The 9,505-nt window shown below is 47.2% G+C and overlaps 1 protein-coding gene across 9 annotated transcripts in view; it reads right to left on the bottom strand.

The window, feature by feature from the left end:
* Window positions 1–7,162, bottom strand: part of TLN2 (talin 2) — a 218,182-nt gene extending 211,020 nt beyond the window's left edge. For 6 of the 9 annotated variants that reach the window (XR_015701295.1, XR_015701294.1, XM_087743609.1 and 3 more), the window contains exon 1: window positions 6,808–7,162. The gene's annotated coding sequence lies outside the window, so the exon portion shown is untranslated. Of the gene's footprint in view, window positions 1–2,052; window positions 2,070–6,407; window positions 6,554–6,807 lie in introns of those variants that run through there. The other 3 variants (XM_087743603.1, XM_087743608.1, XM_087743605.1) reach the window with 3 other exon arrangements.
* Between the last annotated feature and the right edge of the window lie 2,343 nt (window positions 7,163–9,505).

The following is a 9,505-nucleotide window of genomic DNA, read 5'->3' on the forward strand; positions in this document are numbered from 1 at the left end:
TTAGCCTAGTCTTTGCTTTCTTGGCTCTCTAAGGACAGAGAGAGGACAAAACGTCACTCACCCATACAGCACCTGCAAACCCATTTGAACTGACCCCTTACATTTCCACATCCTCTACATGCAAAAGCCTCAGACAAGGCCTGTTAGATCCACTGCAACCCCCCTTCTCTCCATGTCTGGGTTTGTTCTGTACTTAATCCATAGTCCGGTCTGTCCAATCTCACCAGGCAAAGTTCAGTTAACTACCCTTTCTTCACAGGTTTCAGTCTTTAGTACATTCAGTTACACTTCTCCTCTCCTCAGCTGCTTTTAAGTCTGGTTAGTATCACAGTGCAGCTGAACAGGCAATCCAGCTACAATCAGGCTGATCCAGACCTTCCAACTGCAAATGCAGCCACTGATTTTTTTTTTTAATTAAAAAACAAACAAATATTTTTCAGGGTTGGTACGTACTACAAGATCTTGGGTTCTCGCTTGGGGCCTGTACATCCTCAGCTGTTGCACATAACATTTCCAAAGAGTACTTTAAACATCACAACAGAGTGATCTCATTTCCCGCAGCCTTTGTTTTTTTTAAGCTGAAGTTGGACATTTCTCTCTTCCTCCCTGTAATAGTGTCTTTAGTGATACCCCGACCCAGGAGATGTGCCACTGGTTCCTTCTGCTTGACCCGGCATTCCTCCTATGCAGTAGTGGTTCCCACTTGATCCTTTCCCCAGATAGTTCAGATACCGCCTTGCCAACAGGAGATGTTTCCTTATACTGCAACAAAAATCAATCTAAGAAAATCTTTTAGTCAAAAATGGGAAAATTACAAGGAAGAATTACAAAACTTGCAGGCTACAGTTCCCTGTAGCCTGCAAGTTCAGCTTCCTGATCTCATTTATTCATATACTCATTTGTAGCCCCATTACTAAATTTTGACTCTGTCCTGGTATTTCAACATTTGTATTGTGTCTAAGCATTATGTGCTCCATTCCTACACCACCACCACATTCCTGCCACGATCCCTCCCATTAGATTACCATAGGTCTTTTCTTCAACAGCGATTATCATTTCTGTCAAGGCATTCATAACCTGCCTTTGCTGCTTCTGTTCTCTCTGCCAAGTGCCACCTTGCTGTTTCCTGCTACACAGCATTTGGCACATTTAAATTGAACAAAGGTAGAAGGTACTTGCCATAAATGCCTCTAAGGCTAATTAATATTTCCACCGGTACAAATTCAAGCCTGATTTTTACTATCAGTAAGTTTTTGAAACTGTTTTATGCTCACATATTTATGTCATCTATACCTGAACTTTAAATCTCACATTCTAGAAAAATCACAACCTTCCCACTAGTACATACCACCACTGTAAACAAACCACAGTATAAGCTAGACTTGAGGTAGCTGAAACAAAGGGTTATTTACCATATTGCAGATATCAACTCCCAAGAAAGGTAAGAGAGATCATTATATGAAAATAAACAGGAATATGTAATAAGAAAAGCATTACACAACTCTGAAGGCCTTTCTAAGCTGAAGACAATCCTATTGTAAGAGGTTCTCACACCACTACGCCATACACTTCAACAAAACACTAAACACTTTGATGTACTGTAGCAACAAATCTCTCTACCACAGCTGACAAATGTAAACTGTTATTCAACTTGAAAAACTAAACAGCCCACGTAATACCATTGATTCTTTCATCACCTCAATTGTTATCCACTGTGATTTAGAAGACTGAGCCCCTCCTGCTTATTCCTGGGTTACATGTCACTTTTTCATGGAAGTAAGAAGCCTCAACCTTACTAAAGCTGCCAGATAGAAAGACACGAGGTTCATTTACAATTTACTTCAGTTCACCCTTTCTTCCCACTGCCCAAACAGAGAAAGATGAGCTACCTACCGAGAATGCAAGGAAGGCAGTTTCAAGTGCCACCCTGACCCATCTTGGCAGCAATTTAACTGGTTGCTGCCAAGTAAAGGGACTACAAGTAAGAAGCCAGCACTGTAGTACTCTAAAGATATTTTAAGACCAGACTTATTGTTGTATGATCACTCTCACCTTGTGAAGTCAGTCAGTGCATTTTCTAGCTTTATGAAGATGCTCGGGTAAAAAGGCACTGGAGCTTTGAGAATTGAGGGGGTGGATGTCTGGGGATGGAATCCCAGCTTGCAACTGGAAGCGGAAAATATCTAAATGTTATCACAATTGCTTCAAGTACACAGGCTAATTCAAACTCAATTCCAAGATAAGCATGTGTGCACACAACACACCCAGGGAAATGGTTCCCTGACACTACTGTGAAATGGGTTTTCAGCAGCATTAGCAGGGACAGAATCCTAGAAAATTCAGTGTTCACAGTTACAAGTCTGGCATCAAAACTAATCACAGGCTCCTCGCCACCTTCTCATCCCCAAGCATATCAGTCTCACTCAAAAGGCATGTCTTTACTGCACCCAGGGACAGAAGGCTATAATTCTCTAAACATTGATCAGACTCACGATTTCAGCATCCTGTGGATCAGCCTAGCACTTATGCATCTAAGTAGTCTGGGCTACCTTATGCATCTAAGTAGTCTGGGCTACCTTCAAGGCAACCAGACATTCTTTTTGAAAAGGAACAGACTGTTTAATCACAACAATAAAAACAAGGCATAAAAGAGCTTAAGACACAACACAGTGCCCATAATCATAACAATCTCATCCACAGAGTTGCAAAAGCCTAGATTATTCTGCTTAACATAGCCTCTGGAACTTTGGAGCAAGGCTACTCTGAAAAAAACTTCTGCTTTACCCTTCTGCATTTCCCCTGCCCCCAAAAGTTCTTCAGTTCAATTTAATTTATACTCTCATAACCATGTGCGGTCAAATGCAGAACCCCAGAAGTGAAAACCTGCATTCCCCTTCAGGTACCAACAGACAGGACTACCTGAAACTACAATTTCCAGCTATATACCAGTAACATTTGTCCTAGCTGACACACTAAAATCCAAAAGTAGGCAAATGAAATCTAATATGCAAAACACTGCCTATTAAGACAGTCTCACCCCATTTGCAACACCACCACCAACACCCAACCATTTTGTTTGCCGTTCTCAGTTTGCATCAGCATTCTATTGTCTGCAGAAACATGCATAAGCAGACTTGCCAAACCTTTTAAAGATTCAAGAGCAGGGGAAAAAAAGAGTTTTTGAAAGCTGGATACAGTGGTCTGTAAACACACTCACACTTCTTTCCTAATTATGGCCTAGTGCAAAGGCAGCACCTGGATAAGAACTTCTTAGCAAGAAACTCCACATACTTAAAAAACAAAAATCAGGATGCCTACAGATTGGCAGTTTATTGAAATTTCTGAAGTTCAGATAGGACTAGGAGCTGAATTACTTCAAATAGTGGTTTTGGTACTTTAATGCTAAAATTATGGATTGGAATGATGGTTCAGCAAATGGTATTGCTCACATTTCATGAGTGTACAACACTGATATCCCAACAGCTATCTGACACTACAATGCCACAAGAAGGAATGAAGGCGGATGTCTGTACTACTGTCTAGCTGTGGTGACTAATTAAGCACTGGCATTTTTGGAAGCTGCCCAGACCTTGCATTTGCACAGATTTAATAGATATATATTATATAGGTAAGCATATAAAGTGACACAATCCAAACATTAATGCTTCAGAACATCCTTGCCATGCAAAGTCAAATCTTTGTAGAAACAATACCAAATAAGAGAAGGTTTTCACAGCAAAAATTTTAAGTCATCATGAAGATTATCCAGTTCAAGCTATGCCACAGCCGGACAGTTCCTTAAAGCCCACTCATCCCCCTCCAGAATAAAAGACTTAAATCTACTGTAGTGATGTTTTGTACTAATCAGTTATACTTCTAACTATAGATGCATTTCCTAATGTAAGCAGAATTCAGTGATTAGATTAGCTAGCAAATGATGAAAGAAGTCTAAGTAAAACTGTGCAACAAACCAAGCTCAGAGTAAATTTACTTACTCCTTTGCAGTTCAAATGCAAGTTCATCTTTCTCAACATCAACTACTCCTAACCAATCTATCCATCACACATACACCAAAAACTCTCGCCCTCTCAGGCACTACTACAGCACAATGGCAACATTTCAAATCAACTTAAATTAGGCTGTACTACATTCCATTACATGATATCATGCAACAGATGTTACTCTAAGAACACACAGGACAATTATTCAGGGTAAACTGCTATAATTTGAATGGTAAAATGAATGAGTATCCTATATGAAATTGCTATAGTCTTTATGAAATTTTATACTGAAATTCAGAACATAAATATTGCCCAAGTTTGTCACAGTTAATCCAGAGACTTAGTTTGGCAGCCAGAAACAAGAAGTATTCTTATCTTAATTAAGCTCAATAATTTTACCACCAACAGATAAGCTAGATGAAAATTCCACTTAACCCTTTAGTTCTGCAGCGACCAGCGAGTTAAATGAGGTATTATGAAACTCACATGAAATGCACTTCCCAGAGGCAAGAGAATTCCACCTCCCACAGCTGTGTGGTAACCTTCAATCTCAAGGCACTGCCTTGAAAATTTCATGTTTTGAAAATTAAAGCACAAAAGGTAGTTCAGCCAACTTAATTCACAGCTAACTTAGCTAACAGCTGTACTGTTGGAAGAATGGCTGACCATTATCTCAAACAGATATGAAAGCTTTTCATATACTACAATTTACAAGGTATTTATAACTAACACTGGCAGCTTACACTCATACTTGCAACACACTGTGATACACGTCTAAGTTATGTTTTACATAAGCAAGAGCAATCTCAGAAACGTGTTGCTTGTTTGGCTTTTTAATCATATGGACATTTTTCCACAGCTATTGGGCTCTCTTGACAATGCAGAACTCCTGACGCCTTTAAATAACATACCTTCAAACTCAGAACTGCCTTTCTGGTTTGAAACTTAACATGGCTCAAACTTGGCTCTAGAATACAGGTCTTTCAAAAAAGTTTATTTTGCAGATTTGGAGGGAAATGGGCAATTGTTTAATCTGACAGAGTTTTTTCAATCAATGAACATTCCCATTATCTTTCTAACTAGACACTGCAGAAGCATTTTAACACACAAAAAGTAGAGCCTAAAGAAATTGAAGAGGCTGGTCAGCAGAACAAAAGCGCTACAGAAGGTGAGCACAAAGACAGCAGAGGCCCCAGTTCCCAGACAGGTGTTCCCACGCAGTGGCACTCTGTCGGGGCTCTCTAGTCACCCGAAGGCAAGGCTGTGCCCCGCACCCCACAGCCATCTGCTAGGGTAGCATGGAAGAAAGAGAGGTGCCAGAACACGCAGGGGGACCCCAGCCCGCAGCATTGACAGGCCCTCTGCAAGCACCCACCACCGCCTCGCACCCAGGGAGGTTTTGTTCTTTGGCACCAAGCCCTGCTGCACGGGGGCAGGCAGCCCAGAGCCGCGGTCCGCCTGCACGCTCCCAGGCCGGCCCAGGGAACGGGGAGGCCGCGGCGCTGCGCGGCTCACCCGCCCACCCATCCTCGTCTGCGCTGCGCAGGGGCGGACGCGTCCCTCCCTCCCCTCCGGGGTGGCCCTACGGGACCAGCCTGCGACCCGCTTCCAACCCGAGCCGTCCCACCGGTCTGGTGGGAAAAGACGCACATATACACAGATAGCTGGCTATAGGTACACGCGTACACACACGCTGCACGGTCGTCCTTGGGAGGTCGCCGCTTTGCAACGTGTGGCGAAAAGGTTTTTTTCTCCATCGCGGTCGCCAGTAGCGGCCAACGGCAAGCAGCTCCGTCCCTCCGGCAAACCTACCCCCCGACCCCGCCACCCGAAGCTCCCCCAGATAGGCTGCGAGCGGCCGGGAGGAGCCGGCCGCCCCTGCACCTCCCTCCCATACCAACCCTATACGGCACAGGGAGGAATGCCAAAGGAGCCGCGGCTTCCCTCCCACCCCGGCCCGGCTCCTGACGAAGGGGAGGTGAGCCCGGGCCGCTCTCCCCTTCCCGGGGCTCAGCCCGCCCGGCGGCGGAGCCCCTGCCGGGCCGCGGCAACCCGGCTCCCCGCACGGAATTGGGCCGGGCTATTGCTGTCTTCCCTGGAACCGGCAACTTGTTGGGCGGGCAGCGCTCCGCGCCGGCGAGGCTGTGCCGGACGGAGCACAGCTCCGGCCTCCCGCCGCGGGATCGGCGACCGGGCGCTGCCGCCTGCCTGCCTGCCTGGGGGCAACGCAGCGTCTACATGCGAAACCCAGCGGCAGCTGCGTCGCCGCAGGCACGGAGCGGCTCCGCGCTCCCGCCGCTCAGCCCTGCGCGGAGTCTTCCCCCTCTCGGCGGCTCCGCACGGACCAGCCACTCCATGCAACGTGCAACGGCAGGGCAGGACAAGGGGGTCCTCGCGGGCTCCTACCGGGAAAGGCGTTACTGTAGCATTGCAAAGCGCCTAAGCCCCGCCGCTCGCTCGCTTCCTTCCTTCCCCCCCGCTCGCCTGCTGCCCGCTCCCGCCTGCTCCGCCGCCGCCTGCAGCTGCCGCCGCTGCGGACTCCAGGCGCAGACCCCCGCCGGGGAGGGCAGGAAGCGCGTCATCACTCCGGGACCGCTCCACCGCCCTTCGCCCGGCCCGGCCCGGCCTGGCCCGCTCCGCCGCCGCCCGGCCCGCGGCGCGGGAAGCCCGGGACGCCCCCCGCCCGCCCACCCCGAGCGACCCGCGGGTTCCCGCCCGCCCAGCCCTCCGCTGCGGCCGGAGGCCGGCGGGAGAGGAGCCCCGCCTCAGCTGGGTCGCCGGGCCGAGGGCTTAGGGCCCCCCTTACCGGGTCGTGAGGGAGCGGCACCTCCGCCGGCCGCGGCCCTCGCCGAGGCGATGAGGTAGCGTCGCTCCCGCTCTGCCCGTCCCAGACAGCAGTTGCCGGGCGGACGGCGGCTCCTCGAGGAGGAGGAGGAAGAAGGCGGCCGGCGGAGCCTGGCAGTTTTCACCGCCAGCAGGATAAAGCTGCGGGGCGCAGCCAGCCCCGCGGCGGGGTGGGGGGTGGCTGCCGCCCGGGCGGCCGCCGCTGGCCGCGCGAGGGCTGCTGTGGAAGCGCGAGGCGCCCGCCCGGCCCCTGAGGCAGCGCGCGCGCGGCCTCGCGCCTCCCGCCGCCGCTCGTGCCAGTGCCGCGCGGTGCTGCAGCGCTTGGCGGGGGCTCCCTGTCGCGATAAGCTGGCGCTCGTCCCCAGGGCTCACGGCAAAATGCTGAAGCTGGAGCAAATCTGGGCTCGCAGCCCACACCTGTGCCCTGAGCCGGGGCGGTTTTCCCTCCCAAACACCTGGGAAGCGCTGACTTCACCCGGGCCCTGCCAGTGTTACCCAGATAACTCGCACCTCCTGCTCGTTGACCAGAGGCCTCAAACAAAACTCTGTGGGCAGAGATGGTTTCAAGTTAATAAAAATGCATAGATACAGTCAGTATTCTGTGAAAGCGATCCAAACTGCTCTTGGATTTTGTTGTATTAAGCATTTACAAGTTAGACCAGCAAGAAATTGACTGCTGTAGCAGCGAAGGAAACTCAGGACTTTCCTTACACAGCTTGTACTGTTTTAACTCTTCTACTACTGTTACAGTTGTGTAAATGGTTTCCATACCAATATATTGATATCAATATGAAAAAATAAATAGTTATGCAAACATAAGTCGCTTATGTGAATTAGTTTCGTATATACTGGGGCCTCTATCAGTAAAACTCTGACAGTTAAAAGTCATACACTTAAAATAATTGATTTAGATGGAGTACAGCCATTAGTAAATAATTTTACTTGTAACTGGATTGAAGAGCTGCATCGCTCTACAGCTGGTTTGGCCCTCAAGAGCAATTTTGCTCCAACAAATTAACCTTCAGACACTGAACTCGCGTACAATTGTGACACAGTCCAACATAGTTACACTTGTAGCAACACACTTCTGGGCGGGCATGTTTAAGACAGTCTGTAGTTACAAAAACTAACCAGGTTATCTTATGCACCCACACTACAGAATTAAAAGCATCACAATGTTAACATCCATAATAGTCACTCTGGGCTGTGTCAGCTTCAGCAAAAAAACAAGAAACGTCTGCCCTGTGAACTAAAATAGAGACTACACAGGGTTTGCTTTATAACTTGCAAATACTTGACAAGATACTTGTTTTACAAATGAGTTATTGTTATCATATTTGTTACTAAAGAGATACTATCATGTCTGTTATTAAAAGAAGCGGTAACTAAAGTATTTCTTGTGTTTTAGAGGTAGTTTTGCAGATGTAAGTTACCTGTGAACAGCCAAAACATTTTGCATTTATGCAGCAATCCTGGCCTTTTACTCACCATCATGATAAGCTGGCCTTTTTCCTGGCGTTTTACTCACCATAGTGATAAGCTTCCAACAATGTGGCTTTCCCTATTCGGCTGTTGTGGTTTAACCCCAGCCAGCAGCTAAGCACTGCACAGCCGTTTGCTCACACCCACCCCGTCCCGGTGGGATGGGGGAGAGAATTGGAAGGGTACAAGTGAGAAAACTCATGGGTTGAGATAAGAACAATTTAATAATTGAAGTAAAATAAAATAGAATAGTAGTAGTAGTAGTAGTAATAATAATATTATAATACAATAATAATATTATACAAAGCAAGTGATATACTGTACAATTGCTCACCACCCGCCAATCAATGCCCAGCCCGTCCCTGAGCAGCGATTGCTGCCCCTCAGCCAGCTCCCCCAGTTTATATATTGAGCATGATGTCATATGGTATGGAATAACCCTTTGGCCAGTCTGGGTCAGCTGTCCTGGCTGTGCCCCCTCCCAGCTTCTCGCTGGCAGGGCAGGGGAAGCTGAAAAGTCCTTGACTAGTGTAAGCACTACTTAGCAACAACTAAAACATCAGTGTGTTATCAACATTGTTCTCATCCTAAATCCAAAACACAGCACTAAACCAGCTACTAGGAAGAAAATTAACTCTATCCCAGCTGAAACCAGGACAGTATCCACCCCTTACTCTATATCATATACATCATGCCCGGCTATTACACTTTCCAATACATTCCAATTAATCACCACCACTTTTCCAGTCTTTTGATATATACACATAGATATCATTTCCTTAGTCTATGGGCCTTCCCTCTAAAACATTTGTTGAGTTCATTTAGTCCATGACTTTGGGCTTCATCTGTCATAACAGTCTTTCAGGGCAGGAGAGATGGTGTGTGGTGTTGGATCGTTGCATGCTGAAGCCAGTTCCGGTTCTATCACCTCTGCACTTTGCTCGGTTTCCTCAGAGTTCATTCTTCATTAATCTGGGTGATTCTTACTGTATACTGTTGATATGGCATATAGCAACCATAGAAGTGATGACATACAGTATTATATAGCAACTAACATTATACAATTCAGTTCATTGGCTATTTTCACCCAAAATCAAATCCCCTTGAGGTACACATGGGAATTCCCCACCCTCCCACATCAGCCACCAAGTGCACCCAGGTCCTTGAGCAAAAGCAAT

The sequence above is a fragment of the Nipponia nippon genome, unplaced genomic scaffold (assembly GCF_047370975.1).
Source record: "Nipponia nippon isolate SJK-2023a ecotype South Korea unplaced genomic scaffold, ASM4737097v1 scaffold_9, whole genome shotgun sequence".
Lineage (NCBI taxonomy): Eukaryota > Metazoa > Chordata > Aves > Pelecaniformes > Threskiornithidae > Nipponia > Nipponia nippon.